General features: G+C 34.8%; 2 protein-coding genes across 2 annotated transcripts in view; one reads left to right on the top strand and one right to left on the bottom strand.

Moving 5' to 3' along the window:
• LOC142344531 (ras-related protein Rab-11B-like) overlaps positions 1-16847 on the bottom strand; it is a 450398-nt gene that overhangs the window by 427073 nt on the left and 6478 nt on the right. The window lies entirely within an intron of this gene.
• Positions 10341-16847, top strand: part of LOC142344530 (G protein-coupled receptor kinase 3-like) — a 74774-nt gene continuing 68267 nt past the window's right edge. Inside the window, exon 1 of the mRNA XM_075396275.1 lies at positions 10341-11159. The gene's annotated coding sequence lies outside the window, so the exon portion shown is untranslated. The remainder of the gene's footprint in view (positions 11160-16847) is intronic.

Consider the following 16847-nt stretch of genomic DNA (forward strand, 5'->3'; position numbering starts at 1 on the left):
TAAATTTGGGTTTGGGTGAAGGAAGCGAGGCTCGTACTGATCTGCGAAGTAGTTTCATTGATCTGCGAAGCAGATTCACGGATCAAGGAAGCTGCAAAGGGCCTTCGCCCTTGTTTCACCAAACAGGCGACTTAGCTCAGGAACAGACAGTAGTTGAGCAGCAAGATGTAAATTTAATAAAAGGATCTAGATAAACATGAGACAATTAAAGCATTTAAGAAAGTTATTGAAAAAGGGTATCAGCGAAGCTGCTGGTGAACCAAAACCGAAGGTCTTTTCAGAGATGCCAATACTAAAGCTAATGTTAATACTTATACTAAGAGTAAAGCATGGTCAAAACCAGACGAGGGTCCTGTGGATCAATGTAGTCGCCGCTTCGAGGATCGACAAAGTCGCCACTCCGTGGATAAATGTAGTTGCTGCTTTGCGGATGTAAAGCAGTGTCTGTCTGTGGGTGGAACCTTACCACCCAATTACAAACAAAGTAATCTGTTTGATGAATTTATAGTTAAAAGGAATTTGTTCATCAAAGAAATATGGAGAAGGGTTATTATATGGGACATTAAAAGTAAATAAGGAATTTTGTAATGACGTAAGTGAATATAGAAAATGACAATATATTGATACATTAAGTTTTGTAGATAGAAGAAACAAAAAATTTAAAAAACTCTTGGTTATACAAGACTAGAAGATTTGAAGCAAAATCGACAAAAGAATTTTTTTTCACTAAAAGGTCATTACGATGGCTTCCACAAACACTTGATAACAAATTGTAATGGTTGTAATTAAAAACGCCTTAGAGGTGTTTGTGTTGAGAATAATTGATATTGATGGTGTTGATATTGAAATACACGAATTTGGTAAGACTTTAATCAATTTAACTTCTAGAAATTGTAATAAATGTAAGGTTTGTGAATCAGAAATTTTGATATAAATAGGTATAGATTAAGGAATGTAATGCAATTAAAGTTAACTGTGAATACTGTAGTTCTAGTGTGAGAATTAATGGATTGAAAGCCCATACTAAGAAACAATATCCTCAAAAAATTTTACAAAGAGGATTTTGATCTTATTAATTTAGTTTTTGATATTATTTTCGTTTCTCATCGTAATGATAATTAGTTTCTGATAATAAAAATGATACTAATAATTTAGTTTCCATTAATACTAGTTGCTCATGTAAATACTATATTTTCTTTTCCCAACTTGACTCTAATGGTATAGATATAATTTTAAAAAATATATAATAAATTTAAGCACGATGAAAAGCACAATGATAAAAACTATTTAGGCCTAAATCATGCCTAATGCTTCTGCTTATACATGCTTATTCATGCTATTCTATTGCCTTAAGTTATGAAAGAAATAAGCACAATTAACTTACTTTATGCTGGTAATTTTTCAATTTATTTTTGCAACTTGGTTTTACGTGCTTTTTTACACGGTCTCACTATTTACACTGAATAAATCCACTGAAGTCAATGGGTATAGAACCCAAACTACCCGTCTGATAGTGGATAGTTGCCAGCTTAACTTGATTTTAGTGAATTGCACTGAGACAAGAAATTATAGTTCGAAAAATATTTGAAGGTAAATAGAGTAATGTGTATATGTAGTAGTGGATATATCCAATTCTGTAGTAGTGGATAAAACAGGGAATCCATCAACAGCGAATGCGTGTTAGCACTGAGTGGTTGGTTGGTTCCCCCGTTTTATCCACTACTCCGTTTTGTGAAAAGAAAGTAAGAGTGAGTTCATTACAGCGTTAGAGGTTTCAGCAGTTCTGTCGAAAACCAACATAATGTTTGAGAAATGCCACGAGGAACTTTTATGCATTATAGCACAAGTCAATCTTTTTACCAAAGTACATAAGCATCTTTTTACCTTCTGGTTTTCAAATACGGTTCATGTGCAATTTATTTGTTCAAAAAAATTTCCGAACCTGAAATTTTTCCGGTTTTTTTTCTAACTGCGTCGTTCAAGTCAGGTGGAAAGACTTTGTTTTTTTTCTAACCTTTCTTAAACTTTTTCGTTTTACAGGCTTTGGTTTTCATAATAACTCTCAAATGAACTTTGTAGCAATTATATTAGTAATTAATAATTAGTTATCAGTGGTTAATTATATTTCGCTTAGCAGGTATCTTAGAGCATTTCTATTTAAGTATGTGATTCATTAGAAATGTCGAGGAGACCTAAATTCATTGTGTGTACGTTGGTTCTAAAAGTTTGACCTCCACACACATGTACTCCCAGGCTAAATTATGTAGGCATCACATTGGAAAGGGAATTTTTTAGTGGTTTGGAGCTCACTAAGAAGAAGCTAGCAAATACCAAAGCCGAGCCCACATCTCGCCAGCTTTTTGGGTGCAATTTTTACGATGTTAGTCGGTTTTGTTGTTATTGCACATATTCTTGAAATCACATTGCTCGCTCATCTTCTCGTAGTGTTTGCGCTATGTCAAAATCATATTAAAACTTTTTTGAAAACATTTGTTGCTGTTTATTTGCTCTCGAACGAAGTTCTTGGCAATTATTGTAAACATGTTGGACTTTTTTATGAAAATGTTTTGCTTGACCATTTTGCACTTTTCTTCTAGAACATTCTTTGACTTCTGCACGTGACTTTTTCACTCTTTCGTTCGTTTTTGAGTGATCTCTATTGTTCTTGCTCCGAAGTAAAGCTTGTTGCTCAAATAAAATCGATTGCAGCATAGCCATGATTCGAATCCCGTTGTGATCAACTATTTTTTGCACCCATAAAGAAAATTTTACCTAGGCTACAGCCCCTGAATTAAATTGCCTAGCCTGTCGTTTGAGAGCAATTCTTCCGATATTAGTCGGTTTATATGTTTTAATTGTTTGTAAATTGACCATTGAATTGCAATCCGATAAATAATTTACCAAAAAAAGTTTTTCGCAAACCTTTTTGATTTATTTTTGATTCATTTTCTCAGTGAGAACACTGGTTCAAAAACTTTTTTGATACAATCATTGTAGACAGATAAAACACACCTACGGTGCCAGATCCAAGAGTGCCAGATTTTCCTATAGAAAATGCCAGATTTCGAAACTCGCATTAAACGTGTTTCAAGTAGGGATTCACCACTCACTCAAACAAAGTCCGACTTACATCTTGAACCGTTTCCCGACTTATTCAAGGATTTCTCGGTGAGTTTTCAGAGTCCTATGAATTAGATGCTTTCATGTCTTTTTTATAGCTGCGAAGCTGTAAGCTGAGCGAAGCTATATTGCGGTGCTCTTGGTTTTTTTGTTCCGTCGTCTGACGCTCTTTTTTCGTTTTACATTTGTTCACAGCAAAGCTGAAAAAGTCAAATTTTCTGAATGACTTCTTCCTCTCACTAACGGCATTTGCGCGCGTGACGTCATTTCTCACTCGCTTTAACAAAAAGGTTTTAGGCTATTTGCGTGATTAGATTTTGATCATACGTGACTTACCTCACTCAATAAAATGACTTTTGCACTTTAAAACTTAAGTTTAATTTGAATTTGTTTAAGGTCAAAGGAACTCATATGGGCAGTAAAGGTCCCTAATAAGAGGTTTCAGTGCAATGAATTTTAACAAGCTTTATTAATTTATCGCTGAATGTTTTTTAGCCTAGTTTTTTGAACGGCGTCGATTTTTTTTAATTTAGATCTGTATCTGTTTCTTATCTCTTTTATATGGCACGCAGGTCTATTCTTTTGCAGCTATTCCGGCAATCAGCAGGCTATGTTTTTTGAATTAATTGCTAATTGAATCAACACCTCGGATTGACAAAGAAGATTGGCAATGCGCTTAGGCCCTTGCGGTTACTCAATTTGTTATGGTTTACAATCAAGCTTGAAAGCTGTAATTCAAAAAATTAACATAACTCTTAGATATGTATATATACGTACACTTCCATTAGTTTTCGCTTATTTCAATACTGCTGTTTGACTTGAAACACAAAAAGAGAAATTGCCGAGCAATAAATATGTGCTTTAATGGGGAATTTTTTTCAATATTGGTTAATACAAATGGTTGTTTTATCGAAAAAAAACGTACATCCAATTTTGCAAATCGGTAAAATTTTCAACAAATTGGAAATGAGATTCTTTTATACCGCTAACCAGGGACGCTGATTATGTTTTCAATTCTCTTAAAAGAGCAGGATCAGTCAATTATGCGCAAAAAAACTTGTTTAGGCAAAACCTCACTTCAAAGCAGTCTATTGGGAAACGTTAAATCAGTCGTTTTCTTTAAGAATTGACTTCACAACTGAGATTATGGTATTATTCAGAGTAATATTTTGGTTACTACGGTCAACGCTGCTTTTTTAAAAGGCCTTCGTAATACTTGTTAGAAGTTCACTCGAGATCAAGTTTAACGAAAATATAACATATAAAATTGTGCAACTTTTTAATTGAAAAATACCAACTTTTTTGACCACCAGTTGCAGATGTTAACTGTCACTCCTAGGTGCCATGTAAAATCGTTGGGAGCTAGAAAACTGAATGAAAGGCTGAGCGTTGAATCACTTTCTTCATTTTTTGCACTTAGAATAATAAAGAAATACTAATTTTGTGGTACTTATGAATTATATTGGAATGAAGCCACTTGACATTACCTTGTCTCCTCCTCTTTTCCTCTGATTCAAAGGTAATGATTTTTTTCGTGTTAAGTTTCTCATGGATGAAAATAAATGTTTTTACTGGAACTAGATTTTTAAAAAAAGTGTGTCTCTTTTAATGTGTTGTGGCTGCTGGTCTATTGTGTTTCCAATGGACGAGGATCAGCTAATAGCCATTATAATTTACTCTTACTTATCTTGAAACGGAAGCAAATTGTAATTCTAATATAATGAAAAATTCAAACTTTAAATAAATATCGTTTTATGAAAATAGTTGGTGTTCTCGTTTGAAGTAGAAAGATTAATCGGATGCTTTTTAGTTTCTAGAAGCGATTGTGAAAGTTGTTCATCTTTCAATGAAGGTGTATTTTGGTTCTTTTGGTTCCAAAACCGCAGGGTACGAAAAGATGTATAGTGATATTATATCAAAACATTGATATAATAAAGTAAAATCTCAATTCAAATTTTGAGAACCAAAAAATATCCAAACATGACTGTCTAGAAAAGTGCAAAAGTACTTGCAGACTAAATTAAAAATTTAAGCGTTTTGAAGATATCGGGAGGCGTGAAGGGATAAAGAAAGGAGAAAAAAAATTTGAAGATCTGCATTAATTGATTAATTTGTTTTCCATTTTGCCCTTTTGTTGTCTGGAAATGATATCGATCGGCCAGAATTGACTTGATAAAAGTCAGGGTAGCTTAAAGTTCATTACCCCCAAATCAATTCGAGGGCTGGAACAAGTCACGTCTTCACATTTTGTTAAGTCTACTATTTTTTAGGTTAAAGAAGATGGTGGAAAAAGGGTCCTTTACTGTTACTTGGTTACTTGAAGATATGGCATGTAGGAATACTGGTAGTTATATTAGGTAAAATGAGATGGGGTGATAGCTGCACCTCGGTTGTGGAACCTTCGCTTTTCATTTGGCAATAAGTTTCTTGTATGGATTGCAAGTTCCATTTGAGCACAAGACTCTGAGCTTGATCCTCAGCATTTATATTAACGCAATGAACGAATATATGAGAAAAGGAAAAAGCAGAAATTGAAGAAATTCAAAATCCAACTATGTCCTACATGTATCCTAATAAAAGTAGTTTTTTCCATTAGTATAATTCTGACTTTTCCGTTTTGTGCTCCGTCGTTCTCTTCGAATTATTCGAACTTCCATTAAAACTTCGGGTTTTTGATCAAGTTTTTTTAACGAGCTCACGTAAAAAAACTTTGTTTAGAAATTCGAATTCTAATCTTTATAGACATTCTTTTTCTTGAAGACGGGAAATATGATGGCGTGCATGATTGAGGTCACACTGACCTCGTTTTTTTGTGTATGCAAGAAGTAAGTGTATATTTCTGCATATGTGTATTTTGTTGCGTTGTTGAGTTGAATGCCTTGAGGTATTAACGAATATTGGTTCTGATCAGAGCAGCAGCTCTGTTTGAAAATGTCTTTGCTGTCTTTTTAATCTGTAGCGTACAATAAAAAGGAAACTAGTAAATTTAAACATGCTTTCTGCCTTTAATGCTCTCTGATTTTGGCGTCTTATCACTTCAAAATGCGGCCTCTGATGTTTTTACTGCAGGTTTAAATTGAAATTTTCCCTCATTCTTTCAAAAAAATTCCCATATTAATATTTTGCTTTCCCTATATACATTGTTCCCGGCGGTGCAATGCTGCCGGTTTGTGGAGGTATGGGAGGCAGCCGTGCTTTACAACCACTGCTGTGCTGCTGTTTTTCCTCATTTTTGATTCCCAGCCATCTAGCTAGCAGCATTTTGTTGTTAATATGCGCGGTCACCTAAAAAACAACGCAGCAGAAAGCGAGTTCGCGGCAGCCCATTGTAAATAAGTTCCATTCGCTTTCGCTTATTTCAATACTGCTGTTTGACTTGAAACACAAAAAGAGAAATTGCCGAGCAATAAATATGTGCTTTAATGGGGATTTTTTTTCAATATTGGTTAATACAAATGGTTGTTTTATCGAAAAAAAACGTACATCCAATTTTGCAAATCGGTAAAATTTTCAACAAATTGGAAATGAGATTCTTTTATACCGCTAACCAGGGACGCTGATTATGTTTTCAATTCTCTTAAAAGAGCAGGATCAGTCAATTATGCGCAAAAAAACTTGTTTAGGCAAAACCTCACTTCAAAGCAGTCTATTGGGAAACGTTAAATCAGTCGTTTTCTTTAAGAATTGACTTCACAACTGAGATTATGGTATTATTCAGAGTAATATTTTGGTTACTACGGTCAACGCTGCTTTTTTAAAAGGCCTTCGTAATACTTGTTAGAAGTTCACTCGAGATCAAGTTTAACGAAAATATAACATATAAAATTGTGCAACTTTTTAATTGAAAAATACCAACTTTTTTGACCACCAGTTGCAGATGTTAACTGTCACTCCTAGGTGCCATGTAAAATCGTTGGGAGCTAGAAAACTGAATGAAAGGCTGAGCGTTGAATCACTTTCTTCATTTTTTGCACTTAGAATAATAAAGAAATACTAATTTTGTGGTACTTATGAATTATATTGGAATGAAGCCACTTGACATTACCTTGTCTCCTCCTCTTTTCCTCTGATTCAAAGGTAATGATTTTTTTCGTGTTAAGTTTCTCATGGATGAAAATAAATGTTTTTACTGGAACTAGATTTTTAAAAAAAGTGTGTCTCTTTTAATGTGTTGTGGCTGCTGGTCTATTGTGTTTCCAATGGACGAGGATCAGCTAATAGCCATTATAATTTACTCTTACTTATCTTGAAACGGAAGCAAATTGTAATTCTAATATAATGAAAAATTCAAACTTTAAATAAATATCGTTTTATGAAAATAGTTGGTGTTCTCGTTTGAAGTAGAAAGATTAATCGGATGCTTTTTAGTTTCTAGAAGCGATTGTGAAAGTTGTTCATCTTTCAATGAAGGTGTATTTTGGTTCTTTTGGTTCCAAAACCGCAGGGTACGAAAAGATGTATAGTGATATTATATCAAAACATTGATATAATAAAGTAAAATCTCAATTCAAATTTTGAGAACCAAAAAATATCCAAACATGACTGTCTAGAAAAGTGCAAAAGTACTTGCAGACTAAATTAAAAATTTAAGCGTTTTGAAGATATCGGGAGGCGTGAAGGGATAAAGAAAGGAGAAAAAAAATTTGAAGATCTGCATTAATTGATTAATTTGTTTTCCATTTTGCCCTTTTGTTGTCTGGAAATGATATCGATCGGCCAGAATTGACTTGATAAAAGTCAGGGTAGCTTAAAGTTCATTACCCCCAAATCAATTCGAGGGCTGGAACAAGTCACGTCTTCACATTTTGTTAAGTCTACTATTTTTTAGGTTAAAGAAGATGGTGGAAAAAGGGTCCTTTACTGTTACTTGGTTACTTGAAGATATGGCATGTAGGAATACTGGTAGTTATATTAGGTAAAATGAGATGGGGTGATAGCTGCACCTCGGTTGTGGAACCTTCGCTTTTCATTTGGCAATAAGTTTCTTGTATGGATTGCAAGTTCCATTTGAGCACAAGACTCTGAGCTTGATCCTCAGCATTTATATTAACGCAATGAACGAATATATGAGAAAAGGAAAAAGCAGAAATTGAAGAAATTCAAAATCCAACTATGTCCTACATGTATCCTAATAAAAGTAGTTTTTTCCATTAGTATAATTCTGACTTTTCCGTTTTGTGCTCCGTCGTTCTCTTCGAATTATTCGAACTTCCATTAAAACTTCGGGTTTTTGATCAAGTTTTTTTAACGAGCTCACGTAAAAAAACTTTGTTTAGAAATTCGAATTCTAATCTTTATAGACATTCTTTTTCTTGAAGACGGGAAATATGATGGCGTGCATGATTGAGGTCACACTGACCTCGTTTTTTTGTGTATGCAAGAAGTAAGTGTATATTTCTGCATATGTGTATTTTGTTGCGTTGTTGAGTTGAATGCCTTGAGGTATTAACGAATATTGGTTCTGATCAGAGCAGCAGCTCTGTTTGAAAATGTCTTTGCTGTCTTTTTAATCTGTAGCGTACAATAAAAAGGAAACTAGTAAATTTAAACATGCTTTCTGCCTTTAATGCTCTCTGATTTTGGCGTCTTATCACTTCAAAATGCGGCCTCTGATGTTTTTACTGCAGGTTTAAATTGAAATTTTCCCTCATTCTTTCAAAAAAATTCCCATATTAATATTTTGCTTTCCCTATATACATTGTTCCCGGCGGTGCAATGCTGCCGGTTTGTGGAGGTATGGGAGGCAGCCGTGCTTTACAACCACTGCTGTGCTGCTGTTTTTCCTCATTTTTGATTCCCAGCCATCTAGCTAGCAGCATTTTGTTGTTAATATGCGCGGTCACCTAAAAAACAACGCAGCAGAAAGCGAGTTCGCGGCAGCCCATTGTAAATAATTGCTACCTTTGTTCCCCCTGACAAAAATGTGCGCGGTGTGATCAAATAAGTATTGAACCATTATCGTGCTCAGCTAACCGACTAGAAAAACGCGGCTTTGTAGATGATGAAAGGAGACACAGCTAGAAATTGATAATTTACGAGCCCGTTTTGTGGTCAATTTATCGGCTAATTTAGCGTTATGCTTGCGATGTGTGAGAATAGTCTGAAAAGTAATTCGTGCTGCTAAGTAGTGGCAACTTGATAAGGGAAATAATAGAGGAAATATTTGTTCACCTGTAAACGAATTGGCGAAGTATGTAGCTGTGTGTATCTATATATGCACTGCTCTTACAAGATACTAACCCCAGCTAAGTGTCTAAGATTGTTCGTCTGTGTTGAGTTACTGGGACGGGCTAATTGCTGATTTTGCGGGTTCCCGAGTTTTATCTGGTTAAAGTTATTTATATTCAATTAAATTTGAAAAATACCTACGTTGCTTTCACCACTTTTTAGAACGCGTGGTCTCATGTTTTTCTGTAAATGAAAGATTATTTGTGAAATATTTAGAGAAATGGTGATCTAATTAAGGTGTTCACGGCTTTGTTGCCTTTGTTCCTGTTAGTTCACAGCAATTCCGTGGCTTGTCCTTTTAGCCCAAAATTAGAGTAACTAGTCGGTCGTAGGGATTGTTTCTTTTTACAGGGAATAGCCAAATGATTGAACTAGTTGGCAATGTTGTGTGTGCGTGCGTGTGCGTGTAAGTCTCTACTGAATATACGTATGTGTGCCTAAAACATGAGTGAATGCGTGGGCTTAGAGTATAAAATGTAAGAATGACGAGGGGGTAAAATAAGTATGCTTCCTTATATTCCATTTCCTTCCCCAATACCCAATTTTTCCCTGGTTTTTTGAAATATTTTTCAAACCCGCTCACCTTTCGCTGCTATCTTTTGCCCATTTAAGCCCACATTGCTTTTAAATTTTGGTGGCCCGTGGCCGGCTTTGTATTACTCGATACTGTTCCCTAGAGCGCTTACATACACATACTGCAATACTTCCGCCCGCTTTCAAAGCCCCCCTTTCTACCTATCACTCTAACTGCGTACCCCCGCAAACCCTACCTCGCATCCGTACACTAGAACAGCAGCAGCAGAAACAACAGAAGAAGTAGAGGTATTAGTTGTGGTTGTGGTACCACTACTCTCACTACTACTACTAGTAGTAGTCTATTTTTTTCTCTTCTTGCTGTTCCAATATTTCTGGGGTACTCTTAATTTTAAATGCATCAAATTTAGTACAGTAAAGTATAAAGCGCGTTTGCGAATAACCTCCCCCTCCTTCCTTGTGGAAAAACAGTAGATAGAAAGAAGGAAAAAAGAGGAAAAAGATAGAGAAAAAGAGTTGCGCGCTCCCCATATATTATTAATAAAAGGCTATGTGCATATCTAGCGCACAATTCTACCGTTACTTCTATACTACGTACCACTACCATCTATATCTATCTATCTATCTATCAAGTATATTCTAGTACTACCATTACTAGTACTACTTCGACTATTGTTACTTTATATCGCTCGTATGCCGTGCCGTGTGTGCATTGTATCTCCTTCATGTGAAAGTGGGAAAAAACGCATCAAAATGGGACGGTTGAATTATCTTGAACTGAAACTACGCACATTTTCCTCTTCAAATATCGCTTTTCCCAACTGAGGCGTTCTCATTGTTGTAAATGACAATTTATATGAAGCAAAATCGGTTGGCATAATTAAACGCTTTGTATTAATTCCCACTTTATCCCAGAATAAACTATTGATGCTGACTTAATTGCCCCTAGAAGACTGTTATACCTTTCTAAATTATCTAAATTAGTTGCCAAATTAAACGCTTATTTTTTAAACAATCAAAAGAATTATTTTGTTTCTCAATTATAACGTCAGTATATTGACATCCTGTTGAAGCAACAATTTATTTTGCACCAGCAACCAAATTTTTACTCGTTCACGCTTTATCATCCTAATATACCAACTAAACTCATTGTTAGTTTGAAGGAACAGTTTGTTGCGAAACATCATCTGTTTATTTATCTAGCGTCGCTAATATCAATGTATTCAATTTATTGACACTCTCAGGCTAGTTGTCTGTGTAGAATCATTTATGACAAGGTTTGTCGTCTGTTTACGTATCCATCTATCTATCATCTTTACGTATTTCATTCCATCGACGCTTTGCTATTTCGTCGAATTGAGAGCGGATGCGCTTCATATGCGTGGGATTGATTGATCGATGATTCATTTCCACGCATTTTTTCCCCGAGTGCTATGAAATTACTTAGTGCTGTTCTTGGTACATTTTACCAATTTCATAAATAATTTATGAAGCAGTTTTAGTGCGTTTATGGATTCGGTTTACAATGAAGTTTGCGGGATAGTTACGGATTTATACGTTTTATGTAACAATTTTTACTCATCAGTTTATTAGCGCAAAAATATTGCGTGACTTTATGCAGTAGCCAGTAAAATGGCATTTTTATGGTCTGCGATTGCTTCACCTGTTTATTTTCTCTGCGATATTACTGGGGCAACTACAGCAATAAATTGTTATTTATTGCTCTCAAATAAAACAAATTATAGCCCTTAAGTTTTTCGGTTCTGGTGTTTTTTTTTCAATCCTCTGTTTGTCTGGCTGATTACTTACTGTAAACACAAATTTGGAATTACTTGTCCCGCTGTCCTTTTTGATGCATTTTTTGTCAAAATATTTTATCTGACCATTTTAGTATTTCATGGAAAGAAATGGTATAAACTGATAAAGCTCAAAGGTTAAATGAAGTGTAATTTGTTAACATAAAGTTATCCAGTCAAAATTGTGCAAACTGTACTGTTGCTGAGAAAACTCACCGTATGATGTGAATTTTCAAAAGCTCGCAAGCGTGATTGTGTTGTTTTTTTTGCATGTGGCGTTGTCATTGATCAAACGGGTACGGTGACACAAGATCTCTGGAGAACAATTTTTGGGACGAGGCAACTTATAGATTACTTCATAAAAACTAATAAAGTTTTTGTAAGGTTTTTTGTTATTATCGTTCCGTTCTCCTCGTCCTCTTGGTGTCTAAGTTTCTGTTTTGTCTATCCTGGGCTAGGTTATTTTTGAACGAAAACACAAACATCACACTTAACTGTTTAGGGGTCTGAACTCGTATAGAACTTTCAAGATAGGCTTGTTCAGTATAGTAAGTAGTTGACTTTGGTTCAAGTCAAATTTTGATTTTGAATGGATTCGATTTGAGTTTCAGGCTGTGTTTCATTGCGTCAACAAGTCAACTTTCACTTCAAATCACCTATTTCTCATTATTTAGTTGTGTGCATAACATCTTCTGGATATTCGCTTGAAATTTTTTGGTCACACTTGGCGTATCCTACTCTCGAAATGACTTTTGGTTTACGTTTGGTAGATGTAAGGTGAGGTGAAGGTTATTTGAGGGACATAGTTAAAAACAATACAAGTTAAACGAAATTTATGAAGCTCTAGCAGATGCTTTCTGGAAGCTTTGTTATCAAAGTTTGCCGTGTGTATTTTCTATATCGGGTCGTTAGATACTGAATTTTTTTCAATTAAACGAGGCAATATCTGTTGGTCCATTGAACATTATTAGAAACTGAACCTGACCGGTTGCTTTCAAATTTTCACGCTTGGTTTCTTGATTTTTGCGTAATCTGAATTGCTCTCATTCTCAATTAAACCTGGTAATTTGAGTTCTTAATTTGATAATTTGAGTTTTTAATGAAACTTTATATCTTAGAAGTGGTCTAAAATCTGTTCTAATACCAATATTTGAAGTAGTGACCTCTTATTCATGTAACTCTTATTTTACTCCATACTCCTTAGTGATATTATCACCCGGGTAGGTGCAATTGACCACCGCCTGTCATTTGTGAGAAGTTGGACCAAGAGTCGGATATGTTGTTTTGCGTTCTTTCGATAAATATTCCTTTGACTTATCTTTTTTGGAGTCGGCCTAAGCTGTCTGATTGAAGCCTCTCTCTAAATATTTTTTTTGGATGCGCAAAAAATTTGAGCTTTAAATTAACGGGAATATTCTTTTTTTTTGCAAAATAAAAATCGTTCTAGTCATTAGATCTCCTCAGTGAGTACAAAAAGTCTTTTACAAACTTGAGACGTATGTTGGGACATTCTGTGCTACAGTCTCGCGCAGTCATCTATTTTTATTCTGCGCAGTCTCTTCCTTTTGGGTCTAGAATTTGAAAATATTGGGATGAGGGATTTGTTTTGTCGTTTTTAATTGCTCTCAAACGAACTTTGTAGCAATTATATTAATCCTGTCGGTTTTATGCGATTTTTCGCTTGACTGATTTTTTGTCTGACGCTTTTGACTTTTCGTCCTTAAAACGGGATGAACAGGTAGCGCCTAGCGGGTATTCTGCTCTTAGAGCCATTCAGCTCAAACTGTTTTGGAGATTTATACTTATGTTGTGACGGGCGGTTCTTAGTGGTTGACGAGACCCCCGCTGTTGACACCCCCCCCCCTGACTTCTTTTTCAGGACGCCTAGTTTGATGAACTTGACCAACTTCCCCCCGATGTTTAAGATAGCTCTCTCTATTAAATTGATTACGTGTTGAATACCTTGTGTGAATACTGCGCCAAATTTTTGGCACCAAGATTTAGCTTTTCGAGGAGCGATGTATCCCCATTTAAATCCTCGTCAATTCGATTTTGCGAATTCCCCACTTTGGAGAAATTTAATGATAAGTTGTTCTATTACTTCGCCATTTACGTATTACATTCATTGTGTACCTTAGTTTTGAGACAATATTATAATCAACTTTACTCTTGTCATAAGTAATGTTTTCTCAGCTTGCGCCATAAAAGCAAAATTGTTCTAGGAACTGTTGGATCCGTTTTTACAACAGCTGTTTTAAAGAGTTTTTGTTGGGACATTGTATTGAGTAGCCTGTCAAGAGATGCAATAATTTAGATCAAGCTTTGGTAGCCATTAATTCATGTACCAAATTTTTTGTGAAATACTTTCTATCATACCTTGTGGTTGAGATGGTGATTAGCAACATTGAACGCTAAATTTTTTGAAGCATTGACATGTCTGACCTTCACGGGGTTACTAGTTTTACTAATTGATCAAACTTGAATGCTATATACGTTTCGATTAAGTTTCAGTGGAACTATGTTCTGAGTAGTTTTTTCGCTCATTTTTGATTTTTCGATATTTTCGTATTAAGTTGAGAGTGGTAGCATCGGAAAGCCCGTCAATTGCAGAATTCTTTAATGCTGCTGTTTTTGTGGAGTTTTGGCCCTAGCTTAACATTCGTTGGTTGGAACCTGTTTTTCCTTTAGACTATGATAACGCGTGTTATCTTATTAACTGTAGTTTTCATATCCTAATAGGAATTGCGACTCCATTACTATTAAAATATATCACTAAAAACAGGCCCAGTAATGTGCGTTTGATGTAGACAAAACGGGTATAACAGAAACGAAGGATCTGTCGAATCGATGAGAAAGTAAAATTTATAAAGCAAGCAAGTTGCAACTGCTTTGTGTTCCTAATTTTTTCAGAAGTTTCTGTTAGAAAGCAATAGCTATAAAATAACGTTTTTAATTAACATTTTTGATGTTTTTATTATAAAATCCATCAAAAATAAACGGTCAAACGGTCTACATATTTAACATTGAAACTGTAGATTCAGTTTCATAACTTTGAAAACTTTAGATTAGTGTTTTGTGATTTTTGCAGACCTTCGGTATAGCTCTGAAGTTGTAAGCTGGGCGTAGCTATATTGTGCTCTTTGAGTGTTTTGTTTCGTTCGAAGGTCAATTTGCGTTTTACATTTGTTTGTTCTAGTACATACTTTTGCTTTAATTTTTCCGTGCATTTTTCACGCTTGATTTCATGCTTTTGGGTTATTTTATTTAAATTGGCTTTCAAAGGCCTGGTAAGGACTCTGACCGTTATCCGGGGGATCACCATTGTTCAAATGTCCCTTGTTGAAAGCTTTAACACCCAAAAAGATAACGTTTCTCTAGGACACACTGCCTCTGAGTTAAATGCCCCACCTGTCGTGACTAGATTTTGATCAGGTGTGACTTATTCACTCAACAAAATGATAATTACACTTTAAAAGCTTTATTTTACTCTTGAAACTTAAAGATATAGTTTTCTTAGGATGTGAAGATATATTTTTCAACTCATTTCTTTATCTTTTTCTACCAGTAGTTTACGGCATTAAAGTCTATTTCGCAGCTATTCCGCAATCCGGTGTTTGTTTTGGTGTGAAAAACTATCACAATCTGTGTGCAGTTAAATAAGCGAAAATTGAATAAAGCAAGCACATATAAGCAATCAAAATTATTAGAAGGCAGCTTGCCTTATAAGAATTTTTTGCAGTGACCTCTTTGCTATGGGGGCAACTGCGCTCGTTCATAGTGTTGAAATATCGTAGAAATTGTTACCATTTTAATTAGGTATTTTTGAGAGTTTCTTGCATGTTTTATGCAGATGTAGCTACACAAAGTTTCTTTAGCTTGCTTGTAAACAGAAAATTTGGAAAATAATATCAGTATATTCAGAAACCATTATGTTCGCAGCACAAAATATGGCAAATGGAACTACTGATTTTTATTCTCCAAGCAAAATTCAAGCTCCAGAGAGCGAAAAGTCATTTTCATCTTCATTGTCCTTTTGTATCCTTTTCGAAGTTTTTCATAACTAGCGCATAGCTAGGAACAACTGAAGTAATGCAGAAAGCCTTCGAAATTATGTTTTGTGTTTACGACAACCTGTGAAACAACAGAACGGCGAATGTCTCGCACATTAAACGTTTCAGGGTGTCGTTACAACGCTCAGTTGAATATGCCACTTGCTTGTGTCACAGAGATATCCTAATATTAAAGATAAGATTTTTTGAAATTGTCTTGCAATTGTTTTGCCTCCATGAAATATGAGAATCAAATAAATAATACGTGTAGCTTGTCGTAAATTAACTTGACTTTTGTTCTGAGAAAAAATTCTTAGGTTTGACTAAAAGGACGTTTAATTTTTTGGAAACTTTTTGTGTTTTTTTCAAGTCTTACGTTTTCCGCAATTGAATAAGATTGTAAACAAACGCAATATTTTAAGAGGATCAAAGGTGATGTCCAAAAGTGTCAAAACAGATGCAAAGTTTCTAAAATTGAGATAGAATGGCTGGAATCTTTTCCACTTCTGAGCCCCAATAAATCTGCTAGATACTGAAAGAGCAAAAAAGTCTTCATATAGATGTTTTAGAACTTTGGCGTTGCTCCAAAGGATATTTCTTGAAACAAAATGGACAAAATATTATCTTGATTATTTTGATTAGGATTATTTTGAATAAATTTTCCGAATTGGTTTTCAATTATCGAAAATGTGTATCATTTTTGTGATCATTTCCGACAGTCGAATCGGTCTGGCTATCATAACTAATTTTAATATAATTTAGCAAAAAACGAGCAGCGAAATTAAATTAAAGAAAAATACTTTCAATTTATATTGTCATCTGCAAAATTGCATCTGCAAAATTGCAGCTGAACTTCTGGTAGGGATAAGAGATTTTTGGAATTTAACAGCAACACTGTTTTTATCAGTTGTATGCAAATAGATTTTTTAAAATTCAGGCTGATTCTTTTCAGCAGTAGTTTTGTAGTCGTCTATTTTCCTAGTGCAGTTATCAAGCCCGCATAAGTTGTTCTAGTTGATCCTTGAAAACTTAACTTTTCTTTTAAAAATATTGCTTTGAAGAACATTCATCCGCTCTCTTCTTACACGTTCAGTTTCATGACAGATACACTGACATATGC

Source organism: Convolutriloba macropyga, chromosome 8, assembly GCF_964194025.1.
Source record: "Convolutriloba macropyga chromosome 8, txConMacr16.3, whole genome shotgun sequence".
NCBI lineage: Eukaryota > Metazoa > Xenacoelomorpha > Acoela > Convolutidae > Convolutriloba > Convolutriloba macropyga.